Genomic DNA, 19,745 nt, shown 5'->3' with positions numbered 1-19,745 from the left:
GGGACCAGAAGGAATTAAGCTCTGGGAATACAGCTGAGATGACATTTGAGTTCAAAAAATGTTAGCTGTTAAAAATAAACAGGTGAAGGGGTGTGAATGTCAGAAATATATTTCAAAAGCGGGGTGTTTTACCACAGCAGAAGGGAGTTTGCGGGGTCACAGCCCTCCCTCCCCTCTGCACTGTGGCCCCTGTGCGAGGACAGATGGGACCATGTCCTCCCCCCTCAGCCCCGTGCTCCCATTACGGTGGGCTCGGGGAGAGACGCTGCTCCTGCTCTACTTTTTTGCAATCTCTGAAGGGATCCTAAAAGGTTTCGTGGCTTGGCATGGCATTTTTCCATGTTCCTCTGTGCTCTGGCATTAGGCACCAGGGATCTTCCTTGTTGTCTCATGGACACTCTGGAAATTTAGCAAAGATGGATTTCCTAGATGGACATCTAGGAAAACAAAACCTCTGCTGTTGAGAGGAGATGGGGATAAGGAGTCAGTGCCAAGAGAAGACCTTCTCCTGACACAACTGACGGTGGGATGGGAGGCCATCAGGTGCTTCAGTGTTGTCTTCCAGAACTTGTTTCAGAAGATGCTGCAAGAAGACAACGTTTCACCCTTTCCCCTGAGGCACCATCATGCCCTCTTGCCTTGCCAGAATAGGGAGCATTAATCATTAATTAAATGTAAATTTTACAGACTCATGTCACAGTCTTCAAGCTGACAATCCTGAATGTTGAGGTCAGTTACAGCACCCAGGAGCCCCAAGGTTCAGGTCCCATTTTGATTTATCTTCAGCCAGGAAACGAATCAACTAAATGCATAACAAATGAACAGACTCTCCCTGTCTACCAGTGTTCAGAAAGACTCTCAGTGAGCTTCAGCGGATGGTCCAACCAAGCAGTGTCAAGCTTCATCTGTTAAAACCATTTTTTCATCCCACCTGGCTCGTGTTACCGCGGGTGGGAGCTGTCTCTGTGTGTGCTGTGCCAAAACCTGCTCTCCCGTGCGGGGGACGCTGCAGCCCTGGTGTACAAACAAGGTTGCTGCCGTCACAGGAGCAGACGGCCCGAGGAAGACATTAGCTTCCTTTAAAGAACAAACAATTTGAAATGTCGAGTACCTGCTCATGGCTGGGACATTTCACAATCCCTCCTTCCCCCAACTGCCGTTCCCATTCCTGCTCCAAGCATCGGCTGCTGCAGGCTCTGTGCGAAAGGGGCTGAAATGCAGCCTTAGACAGGCTTTGTGTGTGTTGCCTCCACTTGCATCCTTTCAAAGCCCTTCCAACTGCTCGTTCTTTCACTTTTTCAAAGTGAGTTGAGCAGCTGGTGAGAAGATTGGGAGGGGTGAGGTCCTGCAAATGTCTCTTCTGAGGGAATGCATCGCTAATGCTCTTAAATGGACATTTATCCTGCACTGAACATTGACAGAAAGTTAATAAAATCACATTTCTAAGCCCCTCGAGCACTTGTTCTTGATGAGAGTTATTTCCATTGCAAGCTTTAGCTCTCTCCCTCTGGCTAATTTGCGGCAAAGACGCTCATGAAAAGCCTGAGCCGTGATTCTTCTTACGTGAGCAAAGATGCATTTGTTCTCCCTGGGTGGAAATCGGTGCTGCTAGGGAGCCAGGATAAGACCTTGGCTGAACTTACATCCTTTCTTTGGTGTGAATGGATATAAAACCAGCTTTTGCTCAAATGTCATTTCACTCTTTGGTTGCACAGACACTTGATTCCATCTTGCTCAACCAGAAAATAAAAGGCATCTTTGGACCTGAAAGGCAGTACCTGTTTTGTGCAATGTCTCGTGGGACCGTAATACTTCCCTTCCGCCTGCAATGGGGACCAGAGGTTTTCTGCCCAGATGAAAACTCGCTGGTTTTGCTGGTTTTGTTCTTCTGTTTAGGCAACAAGGGAGGTCCTCCTAAGCAATGAGGGTACAAAGCCCATGTCACATGTGGACTGGACTGGATCACCCTGCACTTTGGCTGCTGGGGAGGAGGTTTCGGTATGTTACACCCAGTGTGACGTGCTGAGACTTACAGCTCCTGCCTGGGAGGGAAATGAGAAAGAGTCCCAAAGCTTGGTGGTTATGGGAAGGTTTTCCACCTTGCTGCTTTGCTTGGTGCCCACCTCTGGCAGCCCTGGTGCCACCCCCTTGCTCCAGCCTCAGCCTCACAGGGCTCATCCTCCCAAGGCATCCTCCCAAAGCATGTGGTAGGGCAAGGCACTGTCCGCAGGGATGAAAACAAATTGTTGCAACATTTTCTCTAGCTCACATTAAGTCCTAAATGGCAAAACAGATGGCTTTTAGGAAACTTGGGCCTGGGTTTGCATGCCATGGGAAGGCCACACTTGTCACTCGCAGGGGGATTATAATTCCACCCTCATCCCACGGAGAATGTGCGGTTTTATGGATGATACGAAGTTTTGTAAATGTTTCTTTGAACCGGCCATTCTTTCTCCTTACAGGCATATAATATTCTATTTGGTGGCTGGACACATAATAATTTTTCTTAATACTTTGCCCATAAAAAATTCACTTAACACAGGGAACTCCACATGCCTTCAGGGGTCTAACTGAGGAATACCAATTCTGAATAGGGCAGAAACACAGCAGCATTTTAACATCTGGCAACAACAACAAAGAACCAGCAACAAGAAGGGGGCAAAGAGCGATGTCTTAGGGCTGGGCATTTGAGTTCTTGCACTGCTACAGGCTTCCTGCTTCATCTTGTATGATCAAGCCCTTCTTGGATCCTCAGCTTGGCACCCTTAAGAAGGTAAAAATGTGTATATCACTGCGTCCCCTAATTTATTGTGAAACAATGTAGAGACACAGGGATGCAGGAGCTGCACAGACCCCTGTGACATAGAGCATATGGACGGAAACAGGAGGGACCTTCTGCTTCTCAGAAGAAATTACACACAGAGACAAAGGATTTTTATAAACTCAGTCACCTAAAGATGAGCTCCATGACCTGCATGTAGCATGCCAAATGTGAGGTTTGAACATTTTGGTTCTTGTCTGTTCTGCATATCCCCATTTCTCCTGCTGAAGGGGACCGTGCCAAGGCTGATGCTGTGATCCGTGGGTTGTACGCCGAGAAAGCAGCGTGTGAAACCTGCTGCCTCCTTCTGACCTGCTGGGCAGAGTCTGTCCATCCTCAAAGCACAAGAGCCTGAGGGTCCAGACTTGCTGGCAGCGTCAGGCTTCCTGGAGCTCATGGTGTGCTCACGTCTCTACCCAAGTCAGCGTAACGCCTTATGTCATCCCTTCTGGCTGCCGTTCAGGAAAGCATCTCTAGGAAAGGACATACACTCCTTTGAAATGAGACTTAAACACATGCTCAGGTGCCTCCTTGCGCAAAGACGTCTCTGCACATGATGATGGTGAGAAGGTGGCAAAGAATAGGCAAGTTCCCTACAAGCTGGCACCTTGTCCTCCTCAGGCCAGCATCATGGTGCCCCAGATCCACAGATTTACCCCCTTGGGCTTGAAGAGAGGCCGTTCATGGGACAAATTCCCGTGACCCTTCCAAAGCTCTCCCCAGGCTAGAGATGCCAGGCTTGAAAAAAGTCATTTGCTAAATGGTTTCTTAATGTTTGTGTCTTCGGGTGAAATTTGTTGTGCTTTTAATTTATTACAGAAGAAAAGTGGAAACAGGGAAGGCTTTATGATTTTTAAATGTTCTAACACTTATTTCAGTGTTTCAGTTTTTATTACAATTATGTTTGTGGCAGAGGAAATTTCTCAAGACCGAGAGATAATGTTGCTTTCAGCCAGTAATGCATTTTCAATTAGCGTCAGAGAACGCCAAAACTATCCTTTTGCTGCTTCAGAAGTGAAGAAAAGCCTCTGGCACATGAGTGTGCAACATCGCTACTCCCATTAGTTGTGCATGTTGCTCAAGATCACCTTCCTTTTACTATCTGTTTGCTTTTACTGGGTCATGATTTTCCTCTGTCGATTTTCTCTGGATTTCTCTCTGCAGGCTTCATGGTGAGCATTTTGAAGTCACTTAGTTCTTTTCAGGCTGGCATGTGAGAAGAAATCTGTTCTTTTCACACTGTTCTGACCAAAAATGCTGAATATGAATCTCTCGCAACAGCTATTTTCCTTTCCTGCAACCACATCCGTGAGTGCCAAGCTCCCCGTTGGTGCAAACCAGTGTGGTTCCAGCGGTAGTACCAGCAGTGTGCAAACTGGTGTCATCAGATGGTCTGGATCTCATTTCAAGGCTCTGCGTTCTTCCACGTGACATCTGAACCTCAAATAAAATGTTTAATAGTCTCTTCACTCATGATCCATGGATTTCCTACCTCGGCATTGTTAATAGCTTACATCCACTTCTGGCATTATATGATACTTATTATAGTCGCAGAAGTCTTGCCATCCAGCAAGTTAGGTCACGTTGTGACACTTCCTTGACCTCTGTGTCAGCGCAAGGTTAGCAAACAAAATTGATTGTTTAGGTGTTGGTTCTTTTACCATTGTGTTTCAAGTAGAAAATTTTCCATGAATTTCAGGTCTCAAAAAATAACTTGAAACGCAAGTACCGACGGAGGAAAGGTGCTTCTTTGCGTTCTGAAGTTTTGCTTGTATAACACTTCCCCAGTGGACACCTGTTACTTAATTCTTACATTTTTCATCTCAAGAATATCTTCCTGATGCCTGAAATGCGTGGCGGGGTTTTGCGGTTGCCTTCCGCGGTGGCAGATGGAGCTCGCACCTTGGCTGAGGTGGAGGGAGGGCTGTGCTGAGCCCCCTCCCCGGCCCCGGCAGATGCGCGCGGGGCTTTGATGTGGGCGATGCCGGGATGCGGCCAGCCCCGCCCGCCCCTTCCATCTGCGGAGCCGAGGCTCTGGGGAGCGCGGATGTCAGACCTGGCCGCACAACAGACGCCGCTCAGCAGAGGGAACGGAAACCCGCGAGTAAACAGCTTCATCTTGCTGCTCTGTGATCACCTAGACTATTTTGATCCCAGCTATTATAAGTTAAGATGCGACTGTATCAGATAAAATGAACACATGTGTTCTCAGAGATGCACGATGCAGACACCACATCTTGATCGAATTAGGTAGGGCTCGGTGTCTATATGTGGTGCATTAATTCACAAGCAACAAGTTGGGAAAGGAGCCTCCTGGACCGGGATGTGAACTTTGAGATGATCCTTTCTTCTGGTGCAGAGCCATTTGCTGCAATCCGTGTCCAGACACATGGACACGCTAAGCTTTTTTGTCCCAGGCATGTGGATTGGGATAGGTGGTAGGAGGTGAAAACACCGAAAGTCCTGCCTCAGTCCCATCATACAGGTAAAGAAAATAGGGACGAACAGGGGAATAAAAACAGCAGGACACTGAAGGCTGAACAGCCAGGATGAGGAAAACCAGGATGGGGAAAATGTATCTCATCCTGTCAGGAAGACAAATGGATTAATGTAAAAATGTAAGAAAGGCTCCAGTGGGCCAGACTGAAGGTTTCACTACCCCAGGAGCCTGTGGTCAGCTGTAGCCAAGAACTGCACATCTAAGGACCACAGCGACAGACTGCAGGAACATGGTAAGTGTATGCCTCCCTGCTTCACTGTCCCAGGTTGCAGGCAGGGTTTTTTAAATTATTTTATTTAAAAACTCCACTTCTGTTGCTCTGTTCTGTTCCTCTGCTTCCTAAAACATCTTGGGTCACTTCATGCACCGATGTGCTCAAGAGGGAGACTCACAGAAAGGACAACCAGCCCGACTTGGTACCCAACCCCATAAAGTGCAGCACAGTGTGTTCCTTTTGTTCCCCATCGCAGAGGGAGGGAGCTGTGGGGCCCAGGGACAGCAGCATTAGTCACCTCCTTACCAAGGCCCTTGGAGCCGTTCTCTGTTTGTGAAACGTTGCGATGAGTGTTTGGTTTCTACTGGTGACATAAATCAATGTCACTCCCTTGGCGCTACTTTTTCCAGAGCAAAGAATTCCCAGAAAAGGGAACCCCGCTGCTGGGTTGTATAATACAAATGTATGATCATGTTGTCCACATGGTATTTCCAACATTGGATATTTTTTTCTCCAGGATACAACCAGGATGCTAACAAAAACAACACATGGAAGACCTCAGGATAAGCCCCAGTGTCTGCTGAAGAGTACGTAGCTCTGGTCTGGGTCCTAAAGCAAACACAGATGCATCTGAAACAACTATCAAAGAAAAACAACATGTGGCTCGAGAAGGAAAGTCTATACGTGCCTGCAGACTAATGGCTGGTTGGTCTAGGCTGTGGGATTAACTTCCAGACTTCGCATATGAAGAAGCAACGTCTAGTAAGAGGAACAGGGGCTGAACGGACGAGTGGCCGCAAAGGGAGTGTTGAGTGTTGTTTCTCCTGCTGAGGACAGAGAGGAGCTGCTGTTCTCCTCCAGCTGGGGAGACTTTCCCACATCCCTCCTTCGCTGGCTGGTGAACCGGAGCGGAGTGCCTCAGCCTTTGGACACCCAACCCCAGCGTCATCCTCTGTCTCGGTGCATTGCAAAAACTTACAAGAGAAAGGTGAATTGTGAGCACCACAGCCAAAATGAGAAAAAAAAGTCACGTGTCTGTTCCTCAAACCAGAGCTCTCTTGTCTGGAGGGAACTGAGGAGCAGCCTGTTTCTCCTGCTGTCAGTGCTGAGGGCAGCCCTGGGCTAAGGCCTCCACAAACACCACCAAAAGATTTTGACAAACTTTAAAGTGCAATTTCTGCAGGGAAAAATTCCTTCTTCCAGGTTAGATCATAACAAATGACAAAGGTTTTTCTTGGCTATAAAGCTGAATATTTCATGTAGCGTTTTGATGGGCAAATTTTTTACTGATCACAGGCGATACATTACAAATCATAGAATCATGGAATCATAGAATTGTTGAGGTTGGAAGGGACCTTTAAGATCATCGAGTCCAACCTTTAACCTACCCTGACAAGAGCCACTTCTAAACCATGTCCCTAAGTGCCCCATCTACCCTTTTTTTAAACACCTCCAGGTGTTTAAAATATCCAAAAACAGGTCCAAGGAGACACTTAACATGAGGTTTTTTAGCAATTCACTCAACGGATAAACTGATGTCTGAGCACAGGAATACTGGAAGAATACATTTTAAAAGCAAGTCCTCAACCTAGCAGAAACCTTCCATCCCAGCTTCATGCTATTCCGTGTGCTGGGTGGCACACCTACCGCTGCCTGCTCTGGCAGCGTTCTCCCATTTCACGAACATGGGTTTAATTATATCTGTTGGTTTTGATTCCTGTAATTTTTCAGAGGAAAGCACTAAGGAACTATAAGTGGAGAGGAAATTATTCGGTTGGGACTTTGGGATTTTTTCTTCCTTTTCTTTATTTCTGTCTCAAAATATCTCTGGCAACGTGTGAAGTACTTTTCCGTTGACATTGGGCATTCAGTGAGTTCTTGGGAAATTTCGGTTTGCCTTGTGATATTTGCTAGTTTGCTCCATGGAAAACTATATTTTTGGGCAGGCTGTAGAAATACCCAAGAATTCACAACACAGATTTCAACATCCTCCAGTTGGAAGAATTTTGGAGTGACAGCAGATCTGTTTTCCAGTCTACACAGTGAGCTGGATCACCATCCTACAGCCAACATCTCCCTGTGTTCAGCCTTGTTTCTGACACACCATCGAACGCTGGAGACGAAGGATTACACCTGTCCTTTATTTCTGTACATCAGGTCAGATGCACGTGGGGACACAGCACAGATGGTGGCCCAGGAGCCAAACTCAAATTGCCACAAAAAACACATCAAACACAGACTACCCTAAACTGGACGGGAAGTTATTTAGCAGAATCAAATTAAAAAAAAAACCAAAACAACCCATTTCTGGGTTGTACTTTCTTTATTCTAATACGATTTATTTTCTCTTTTCTTTTACCTACTGGCAGCTCCTGCTGTTCTGAGTATGCATGGAGCAGAGCGTAGTCTCATGAATTTTGATTTCTCTAAGTATATTTTCAACATTTTCCTGTTTCCCCTGAAAAAAATGGTGTTGTAAAGAGGTTGCTGACTGGAGCAGCATCAGAGGTGGAATATTCCCAGACGTCCAGCATTTGGTCCCATTTCTCTATACACCCGAGCACTTGTGGGAATCACATCTCGTACCCCTCCGACACGCCCTGTGTAGTGTTAGACCACCGGTGCCTAATTCACCGAATTTCCCAGAGCCTGGACTCACTCCCGTGGTGGCTTAAAGGGAAATCAGTTATCTTCACTCCATCACAGAAAAACAACTTTTAAGTGCTGTCCGTCATTTATCCACATACCTTGTTCCTGGCATTTGCTCAGCAGCCTCCCTCACCAAATAAAACTCTTCTCCTTGAAGGCTGAGGCCAATGATGAACCTGAGTGTGTGTTTAAAGCAGATTACGGCTGTCACAAGTGAAGCATCCTAGTAAAATCATTTCATCCTCCTTTTCTGTCTGCTCACCAGTACTTATGCAGACAGGTAATGAAATACCAAAGTACTCGAGCAGCTACAGGTGGGGTTTGGGTTGGAGACTCAAGGCTTCATTTAACTCCGCTTTGGTAACTTACACATATTAGTCAAAGGAAAAGAAAAAGCTGTCCTGTTATCAAGGGAAATTCCTCAGTGCCTTTTTTTTGCATGCCAAGAAGTTATAACTGCACAAACCAAACCTTTCTCAAACTTCACTTAGGATTAAAATTAGCTGATTCTTCCCTGCAGACTCCTGTAGCAAACCTGTCTCCAGTCCCTCATCTGCAATTGTAATTAGTGACTGGGGAGCAGGACTGGGATGAATTCCTAAATTAGGCTTGAGATAGCAGATAGCAGCCTGTAAAACAGAGTCTGCCCAAGTGGCTGCTCTCAGCAAAGACTTCATATTTGGGGATCTCCTTTATTGGAGAAATCATGGAATTCCTCTCACCACAAACTTGCTTTCTGAGGTCCCGATCCAAAGGCAATAGATGTCAGGAGAAAACTGTCACGGGCTGACCTGCATGGCCACGCTTTTTGCTGGTTATCTAGATGATTTCCAAACTTTGATTTTCGTGCTGAACATTTTCTGTGCTGTGTGCATGAGCCTTGCTGGCGTTTTTTAGTTTCAGCTGAACTGGTGCAGCCACCTTTAGGGAAATAGTCTCGCTTTTTGCCCAGTACCCAAAAGAAAATAAAAATGCAAGTGTTTTTACTATGAATTCCTGAGACACCAACCTTTGGAGACATACCTGAGTTGGGATGAAGAAGCCACCCAGGGATCAGGAATCAATGTCTCTTGGAACATGTCTGAAAAAAGCCTACAGGGCTGAGCATTGGGTTTAGCCCGGTGGGATGTATCAGGGGACAGTCCTGGACACTTGGAGCAGCTCCTGGCATGGATGTGCCAGGGCAGGACAAGGGCTCTGCAGGCTTAGACAGGAGATGCAAGTGGGCAGCATCCTCTATGTCAATGGCACAGCCAGAAAGTAACAAAAAATGGATTTTTCAAAGCTTCCAAAAGAGCAATTTGTTCCTCTGCTATCTGAATTTATGAAAGTCAAGCATCCAAATCCCTAGGATTTGCTAATGGCCCTCAGCGTCTGCACTTTCTGACCAGACTTTGAATATCTGAAATGGCTAAATATCAAGAGCAGGAAAGTGGATTGAATAGAGACATCCTAGCCTCATCAAAATCCCTCCTGTGCCTTTTCTCCCATGAGCTTTAGCACCATATAGCTTTTCTTCTCTTTAAAAAAAAAAAATCTGTTCCCATATTTAGGTTTCTCTCCTCCTATGAATCATACTCAGATGATTTTCGAGGACCTTTCATTCTCTCTCTGCCTCACACGTTAATCCAAATCTCCTTTCTTAATTAAACTTTTACTCTACAAGAGTCTTTAACCTCCATTTCCAAGTGACAAAATCAAACCCAGCTCCTCTTGATAAGGAAAACTCATTTCTGGTTGATTGACAAGTTTAATTAAATACCAATATTTTCTTTTCTTTGCTAGATTATTACCAAGACAGCAGCTTCAAGGATTATTACGGGTGCACAGGGGAACGGTACCTATAGACCGAGCTTGCTTTCTGCTTTTCCTTTCCCAGAAGGGGCTGTATCTGCTCGATGTTACGTGGAGGAGCAGAGTATGGGCAGGCTCTGGGCTCTGATCACATTTGATTAAGGCCACTGACCTTCCTGTGCTTAACTGTAGTCCTGAGCATCCCTGTAGACACATACACGGTCCCTCTACAAGGATACTGAACATCCCTTCTGCCCGCCGCAGCCTGCGGCCCCATCAAGCTTGCTGGGGCTTGGGTTTTTTTAATTTGCAGAGATACAAGATGCAAGCAGCCAAGCCCTGCCAAGCCTTGGTCCACATATATCTCTGTTTACGCTGAAAACTGCAATTAATAATTGAAAGATGGCAGGATGGAAACTGCATTATAAAAAACAGCCCGTACACATTCCTGGGGCTTCTCCGTATTACGACGCTCTGCGGTGTTGCAACACAGTGTTGGTTGTTCGAGAAAGTGGAAAAACCTGGTTATGGGTCTATTGCACCATTGTACGTGCCAATAGCCATCATCTTTCCAAAACCGTCGAACGTCTAAAGAAAACAGGGTGACCATCGCAGACCAGGGATTCTCTAATTAATTCAAACTTCATTCACAATGAATCACTGCTTATTTCAGTGGCAGTCTGCAAACAGGCACAAGAGTAATCATGTCCATATGTGAAGCCTCATTTTCAGGGATTTATTCTTGGCACTGATTTCAATAAATTATTGGTGAATAGTAGTCAATTACAACTGTCTTTTTTTTTTTCCCCCCAGGTAGCTACATTTTACTTTGTTAGATTGCTATTACAGAAAACAACCTAACCATAATAAAAGAGGCTAACAGGTCTTTCCTCCAACACACCGCTAAGCCCTTCCCTTGTTGTCCTAACGTTATTTGTGGGATATGAGTCAGACATTGGTTTTGTATGAAAAATAGAGCAACAGAGCTGAATCACATGAAAGGTATCGTGGTAATGGTCTTGGTGACAGGATAAACCCCCAAGAGCCAAGTCAGATAAACTTCCCTAACAAGACCTTCCACTGTCCTCCATAAACCATATAATGTGATAGGAAAGCTACTAAATAACTCTTTCAAAGAGCAATTACATCCCAAAGCTCCCTATCTTGACAAAGATACTGTCATGGCGCCAAACTATTCATCATACACTATTAAGATGTCAAAGCTGGAAATTCTCTTCAATTTGTTTATGTATCTCAGGAAACTGTTTATGGTTTCCCATCTATTAAAGAAACACCATTTTATATGTATTAACTGGGCTGTAGTTTTCATATGGTCTTTACCATAACTTTGATGATATACAGGAATGAGATACATTGGGGGCATCCTGATCACTGACCAGAGAGACGGAGGACCCTTGATACCTTTCCTAAGCTTGTTTCTGACCAGTCAATTAAAACATAAAGCCACAAGTTCACGGAAGCAGGAACTACGTTGTGAGGTTAACGTTACTTATCACTAAAAGAAAAAGAGCTTGGTTTTTGGTTCATCCTGACATGAGCTGGCAGAGAAGGGCAGTAAATATCATTCAGAGAGCCATTCCCTTACACATGCCTTTGAAATCTACCTCATTTTGTATGCATTTATTTGAAGGCTATCATAACCGCAGATTTTCAGTTATGATTCTTACTAGGCACCTTCACCAAATTTGCATCCACATAACATTAGTATATGACGGTGATTAGGTTATTATTTAATCTATTCTTGCTTTTCACAATTAAACTTGAACTCAATGCTGGTAAACAATTCAGATATTCAAATAAGTGGTCTCCTATCCTCCTTCTGAAGTCCTAAGACTGCCACAGCCTCTGGGTTATTTCTTCATATCATATACCCACGGTTCAGTCCACATGATGCCAAGCAAACATCACAGGCCAAAAGGGTTCATGATATTATTTTTATAAAGTTAAAAAAAACCCACCACTGACCACTGATAGTTTCCATGAAACAACCTTGACGCTGTGAGATACATTTCCAAGGCAATGTAAGAGATTTCAGCTACAACACTCCCATTAAATTTAACAAAAGCCAAGAGACAGGCTCTCCACATACATCACAGACATTAAGATGACCCAGAGGCTCAAAATTCAGCTTTCAGTTTAGGTGATTTATTTTATGGCATATTCCCCCATCGCATAACTCCATTAACGTGCTGTTGGGTTTCATTTTCACATGCACTCTGGGCTGAGCTGTTAAGTATTTTGGAGCATGAGCATGTATGACATGCTGATAGGGGTGATCTTTGTACAACCAAGCTGCTCCTCCTTTTTGCAGTAGATTTGATTACTAGTTCTCCAATATTTAAAATTTCTCCTCCATCACCAAGAAGGGACAGGCTTCATCACCTCAAGATCATAGAATCATAGAATGGTCTGGGTTAGAAGGGACCTTAAAGATCATCCAGTACCACCCCCTGCCCTGGGCAGGGACACCTCCCACCACACCAGGTTGCTCCAAGCCCCGTCCAACCTGGCCTTGAACACCTCCAGGGATGGGGCAGCCACAGCTTCTCTGGGCAACCGGGGCCAGGGGCTCACCACCCTCACAGCAGAGAATTTCTTCCTGAGATCTCATCTAAATCTCCCCTCTTTCAGTTTAAAACCATTACCCTTCGTCCTATGGCTCCCCTCCCTGATCCAGAGTCCCTCCCCAGCTTTCCTGGAGCCCCTTTAGGGACTGGAAGGGGCTCCAAGGTCTCCCCGGAGCCTTCTCTTCTCCAGGCTGAACCCCCCCAGCTCTCTCAGCCTGTCCTCACAGCAGAGGGGCTCCAGCCCATGGTCATCTTCGTGGCCCTCCTCTGGACTTTCTCCTTTTTCTTATTCAGCTTTCCCTGTCCTGTCAGTGATGCAGTGCTCAGCACCGGTTCCTCAGCTGGCACCCACGGTGGACGGTCCCAGAGAGCCACCACAGTTCCTGGGGGACTGCATCCCGCTCCCCTGGAAGCACCGGTGCTGCCCTCTCCATGGGAGCCAGCCCCACCTTGCAACCTCCTGCCAAAGGCGCTTGGATGGGAAAAGGGGTTATCCTCATAACAACTCGCAAGAGTCGGAGCAAACTCTGAGCTCTTGCTCAATACTGCGAGCGCTGAGTGTATGAGAGCGGTATCTGATACGCTAATTAGTGAAAATTGTTTCCTTTCCAACATCCTGTTATTTTACCCGCATGGTGATTTACTGATGTTAAAAATTGGGTTTGGCAGGTGGAGTCGTCCTTGCTGCTGGTAACTGCCAGAAAAGCAGGTGTCTTGTTTCTGGTTTTATGAGGCTTTTTGCTTTTCTTTGCCTGGATACTTTTTTTCTTTCCGAATATACCTTCCTTTCCTTCATGGCTTTGTTCATTGCAATTCATATATTTTTCTTTTTTTTCTTTTTCCTAATCTCTGATTTTGGAATGTTTCCATATTTGACTGTCGCTGGTATTTAAACAACTTCCTAATCCCTAGGATTTCCTTTCGTCTGTAAATCACCTTTAAAAACCCAGCAATCCCTTATTATTTCCTCTTTCATTTTCATTGTTTCATCTATAACAAGCAACATTAAATCCAGAGAGCATTTAAGACCAATTTCAATTTCTGCGTGAAAAAAACCCAACATTTTTTCAAGCCTGAAGCGGGATTTTTGCCAGGGGGAATATTTGTTCTCTCTAGTAACAAGGTGACATGGTGCCAGTTCAGTCTAATTTCACATGGGACCAGGAAAGATTCATTTAAATGGCTGCAATATTCATTCAGCCTTTCTTTCAGAGTGTCCTAAATAAACTAAGAGCGGTGTGATGTCTGCTGAGCTGTTTCCTTCCTCCCAGGGAAATAGGAGGACTGCACTTATTTTCACAGGTAGCAACAAAAGAGACCATCTGCTTGGCTATTTTATAATCAGCTTATTTATCTGCATGTGGTCACTGCAGGAGGCTCCCAACATGCCCCCTGAAGCCGATGGCCGGAGGGGACCCGCAATGTCTATGTGCTCTTTGGGACGGGGACCAGCGCCCGCCCCTGCATGTTCCATCCCATGAGCGGTCCCTTTTGGCTGCGCCCGTAGCTGATGTTATTTCCACGCATCATTATTTGCGAAAGCCGGGCTGAGACCCAAAAGGGCAACAGGTGGGGCGAGAAATCAGCAAAGTGGGCATTGCAAGGGGGAGAGAAAGGGGCAAGGAGTTTTCTTGGCAATTAGCGAACTGCAGCCTTCGTAGATGGAAGGAGCCCGGCAGTGTCAATAATTGCAGTAATCAAAGGAAATCACATCTTGCCACTTGCGCAGATGACATTTTTCTCCCTGTACATGAGAACAGAGATGAATTTTCCAGTTGCGTTTGAAGGTGACAATTTCAAAGATTTTGCAAGAGGATTAGTTACACATTTCAGCTTTCAGTGCTGGAAAAAGAACTCGTATGGAAAAGAGAAATTCAGAGGTTTTTGTGTGATTTTGGAGACTGCTACAGAGAGCTGGACATAAATCAGAGCAAAAATGGATCCCATGTATATCAGACTGTTGATATCTTTAAAAGAGCAATTCTGCTTTGAAGTACCATAGGAAAATAGAGATTTTTGTCTCGATGAGGTATGAAGATAATTGCACTCAGACGCTTTAATCAGCGTGCTTCAGATTTAAGCAAATGGATACAGAGGGCAAATCTGTGGAGGATGAATTATTTATTTTGGGCACACTAAAACTTTGTCTCTTAAAGGTCATCAAACTTTCAACAGAACTGACAAAGTCTGCTGCATATGTGAATGCGATTAATCTTCTCATTAGTAAGAGGGAGCGTTTTCTTTTGAACTTGATATGCCTGGTAGGGGAACAAAAAAAAAAAAAAAAAATCCAGAACAAAATCATTTATGGAAAAGTACAGCTGAAGAGCATCTGTTTGTCTTACATCAGTGGTTCTGCCCAATTGCTTTAAAAAAAAAATTAAACTGGAAACCTTAGAGCAGAATCATATGTTCTGTCCAGTAGGCACAAATATTTGACATATCTATCATTTTTAATAGGATTATAAAATTAAAAGCCACCCCCGAGTCAAGCAGCATTTATCAATTAGTGTGATGCCTCTTTAATGGCTGGCTGAGGGACTTCGGTGTCAAAGGCAATAAAAGAGTCATTTACACCCTGTACCAGAAATCAGCAGTGAATAGAGAAGAAAGAAATGCCATTGTTCGTAATTGACTTCAATGAGACTGCTCGCATGGGTAAGCTTAAACACATGCAGGAATGGCTTTAAACGATTTACGATACTTTGCATTTAAATCAGACATGGGTCAAAACTGGGCCCCCAGCTTGAATTTATCCATCTGGATCTTGATCAGTGGGGCCAAACGTTCATTTCTGAGGTTACGTTGCGTTTCAGATGACACGGGATGGTGGTTCGCACGGGGCTGGGACCGCGGTTACGCTGCCAGCCCCCACAGCTGGAATTTCCAGGGGGATTTCACACGAGGGAACTCAGTGGTGCCCACGTGCCAAAGGGGTTTATAGGCAAAGGTAACTCAGACTCTTCCATGCCAGCACAGGGAATCAATGGAGGAAATAAAGAAAGAAACTGCATTATTAATGGAGTTAAATAAAGAGATGAAGGCTCGTGACTGATTAAAATATTGTGTCGCTCAGAGAAAGAGGCCTCCAATGGGTACACTATAAAATGGGACCACAGACAGGAACACTGTTGATAAAAATTTGGACGAAGCCCCATGGTGTTTAGGATTTGTTCCCTGTGCTCTCGGTGCCGCAGGAACAACTGAAAAACTCATTTCATGGTCTTTCCCAATGTATAAAATAGGGATAATTATCTTTCATTTTTTTCAAAGTACTTTGAAATATGCCAATGAAGGATGCTTGAGGTATGTTATGTGGCACTAGCTGTTTCCAGTAAAAAGCAGCTTCTATTACTTTTATCAAAGAGTATCTTGTTTTTAAATAGATACTATTTTAAAAAACATTTTATGTGATTGCTTTTGCATAAAAACTCTTTAATCTATTTGCAGAAGGCAGAAAATGCTCTGCGATTTTTCATTCTAAATGAGCTAATTAGGGACAGGACAAGTCTTACTCCATCAGGCTTCTTAGCGCATTAAAGTAATCCCGAGATGAACAAATGCCCTAAGAAATCTTCTGCAGAGGGATGGAGAGAGAAGCAAGAGGAAGAGCTGCACAGGCAGGGGCATGGCTCTGCAAGCAAGAGCCACCAACCAGGAATTTAGCCATTTTTTTCCATGTAGATGTGCCCAAGGGCCCCAGGTCAGGAGAGCACTTTGCTCTGGGCACCGTGTTAAGTGCGATCTGCCAGCAAAACCAGTGTTACTGGAGGTAGAACCAAACTGGCTACACAGATTTTGGTAGGTGGTAGATCTCCATCCCTGGAAACATTCAAGGTCAGGCTGGATGAGGCTCTGAGCAACCTGGTCTAGTTGAAGATGTCCCTGGTCATGGCAGGGGGTTGAACTAGATGACCTTTAAAGGTCCCTTCTAACCCGAACCATTCTACGATTCTATGATTTTATGGAAAGATGTTATTCCTTCCAAAAGAGCTGATTTGGTGTCTGGCTTTCATTTTACCACTTAATTCCCCCATGGAGAGTAAATGTTTAATCTTCACAGCCTAAACCAGAGCTGACCTCCCCACCTCCACCATCTCCTACAAACCAATAACCAGACTTTTCTGAGGGGAAGGGTGAGGACACGCCATGCAGGCAACCAGAGTTCAAAAATACAGATAACATTTTCATGCTACTGTCAAATTAAGGATGTTATGTGACTACTGTACGTGAAGGGGGGCAATTAATTTAATCAAATAACTGATAATGTTCCTTAAAATTACATCTCTACGTCTTCTCTGCTTAAAAATCAATACAAAATTACAGTCTAATGTACCTGAATATTAAAACTCAGAAATTCATGCAGAATAGGAAAAAACCTGAGATCCTAGCAATTACTCAGATGACACAGTTATTGAGTTAATGACACAGACCTGAGCTGATTTTTATTCTTGGAGTGGGGCCAGGATAATATTACTGGCTACTTTTGTGACTCTAATAACAGCACAGAGTGTTCATTGTGCTGTGCAGAAACAAACATTTTAACAAATGGTACCTTCTTTTTAATTGCATGGCCTGCAGCCTTACTGCCTCAAAGCACGACACGCACATGTTGCAGTGTAAGTTCCTCTCTACTCAGGAAAGTATTTCAAGATGCACAAAAGTACCTTTTTTAATCAAGAAGTGAGCAACATAAAAGGCCGTGCCTATGCGCTAGCTTGCCTTTCATAAATAAGTGCTCCGCAATAGCTTTTTCAATATAGTTGCACAAAAAATGCTGCGGCAATTTCAAAAACTGGCATCCAACGTAAGTGCTGCCATAAAGACAACTTTGTCTGAAACCCAACCTCTTAAGAGGAATATGTGGCAGAATTTTTTTATATTTAGGCTAGTATGAAAAGCCCTTGGGCATTTTATTTGCAATGATACGGTTTAGATAGGGAAAAAGCTCAGCAAAGCACAGCGACAGCCTCGGCACCCCAGGGGACAGGGCGAGCTGGTGTCCAGCTCTGCTGCTGGCGTGGTCCAGGTCGGGCATTTACATGGATACTTACAGCACCTTCGGAAGACTTAAATCAGCCCCAAAACGACAAAGCTGGGAGAGCTGTGGCATCGTTTGCAATGGAAAACTGGTCTGAAAGGAGGGCGCTGAGCATCCTCCAACCGGGCAACGGAGGGCATCGGGATCTCCCTCACTACTCACCTGCCCCACGACTATCCAGATTTATTCGTGGCACAAACTTGGCACAGAACCACTCAAAACTCAGCCCTGAGATGCTCTGCATCTAGCAGGACCACAGCAGTAATTAAAAGAGTGAAAGATCTGCTGCCAAATATCACGGCGTAGTGCTATTTGCATGGTGAGGGCTGAGCAAAGCAAGCTTCAGAGGCTGTGTTCTTTGCAGAGATTTTCTTTCTTAAGAGAAGATTGTAACCAAACTACCCCGGGAAGAAAAGAGCCTTTGAACAACATCCTTTATAAAATTTTAAATTTAAACACACACTCACAAATCATTTCTGAATGTTTGTTTCATTTCACAACGGGAAAATCCCCCTTCCTTTGGTTAGAATTATTACCTTTTAATGGGTCCCAGAAGATTTGGTCATTGCCATAATTTTTTCCAGGATTTTTCTTTCTCTGTGTGCCCACAGTGTTGCCCTGTTTTGCTCTTTGCAGTAGTCCCAGGAGCATGCCCTGTATTCACTGGGGCAAACAACTGGGTGGTTTCAACGGCACCTGAAATTTCCAGCCAGGTTGGAGTAGGCAATCCAGGCAGAGATTTTAGACTGGCCATCAGAACTAAAACAGAGCAAAAAACAAAGGAATAAAAGCTAAAGAATTGTTGTTATTATTAGCAATTTCTTTGATATACGGCACTGCACATAACAGAATGACTTTATGATTTATTGTCAGTTTGGAGGTACCACATCTGAGATGCCCGAGGTTCCTCTCTTAAGAAGTAAATACAAACTGGTGTGACAATTTCTGGACTGAGGTGACATGCAGCTTATGATTCCTGGCTGTGTTTTCAGCATAACAGCTAGGAGATGTGACGTGTTCTTGGTGTGGGCATGCCGATCCCCCACACTGGAGCTGGGGAGCAGGGGAGCCCTAAACCAGTCCCTACACCAGCGAGAGGCTGGGCTGGGAAGCCAGACTGACTTAATTTATTGCATGGAGGAGGTCTGGAAAGTGGAAAATTACCCAAGGCTGAACAAAGAGGCTGGGCTGTAGCCATGGGGACACATAGAGCAGCCGAGCACCACCCAGGACGAGTGGCTGGGGTGGAAGGACACACAGACATGCTGCTGTAGAGGGCTGGCTCTGCTTTCGCTGGGGAACCGGCATAGTTAAAGCAAGCCAAGGTGGGCAGGGACAGCAGCTCTCAGCAGTAATAAGCTGCAGGACAACTTGGACAACCCCAGAAGGGTTTGACCCCTATGAATATGCTGATACATGGATCAGTAGCACTGTGTTTAAGCACCATAAGGATGCCCAAATTTTCCCCAGCCCCACAACTGAGAGCTACGGGGTGCAAAAGCAGCCAAGAGATGCCCATGCAGATATGGGAAAGCTGGTACAACAGCCAGAACCTCCTGTCTCCTTTCATTGAAATGAAGTAATTAACTCTCCTAAAACCCATCCTCACCTGTCTCCTGGCACAGAAAGGACATTCCCATTTATTCTATGAGATACTCAAAACTGTAATTTAAAGAAAAATCAAGGATCTTTACCCTTATCTTTATGCCCTGGTCAACCCCACCATTGTAATAGGATTTCACTGGATTTATGGAACAATTTTATTTCCTACTGGTAAACCAGACTTCCCTCCAGTTACCACCTGTTTATCATCTGCCTGACACAATATTTTTTCAATCAAGAAATTCTTTTTAAATCACTTTTTTGGTCAAGGCTATCATTGCTGAAGAGCGTCAGTTTACAAACAGATGGCAGTTACAAACCCTTGGAAAATGGGCAACAGGAGATTAACACTCTATAAAGGATGAGTAAACGCATGGGAACCCGTTAAAACGGTAGGAAAGGAGGAATTGTGAACACATGCCCCAGCAGCATCCAGAAATTTGCTTTCATCCATCCCAGCGAAGCCTCGCCGTGCCCCGGTACTGAACTGTGGCTGCTCCTGCAGCCGTCCCGCGCTTGCACGCAGCCACGCTGCA

General features: G+C 44.9%; 1 long non-coding RNA gene across 3 annotated transcripts in view; it reads right to left on the bottom strand.

Annotated features, from left to right (window-relative positions):
• LOC134522046 (uncharacterized) overlaps window positions 1-18,358 on the bottom strand; it is a 40,266-nt gene extending 21,908 nt beyond the window's left edge. For all 3 annotated transcript variants that reach the window (XR_010072940.1, XR_010072941.1, XR_010072942.1), the window contains exon 1: window positions 18,144-18,358. This is a non-coding gene — a long non-coding RNA (uncharacterized LOC134522046). The remainder of the gene's footprint in view (window positions 1-18,143) is intronic.
• Window positions 18,359-19,745: the final 1,387 nt, after the last annotated feature.

This window comes from Chroicocephalus ridibundus, chromosome 11, assembly GCF_963924245.1.
Source record: "Chroicocephalus ridibundus chromosome 11, bChrRid1.1, whole genome shotgun sequence".
Taxonomy (NCBI): domain Eukaryota; kingdom Metazoa; phylum Chordata; class Aves; order Charadriiformes; family Laridae; genus Chroicocephalus; species Chroicocephalus ridibundus.
Note: the sequence above shows the minus strand (reverse complement) of the source record. Positions and strands in the feature narration are given on the sequence as shown.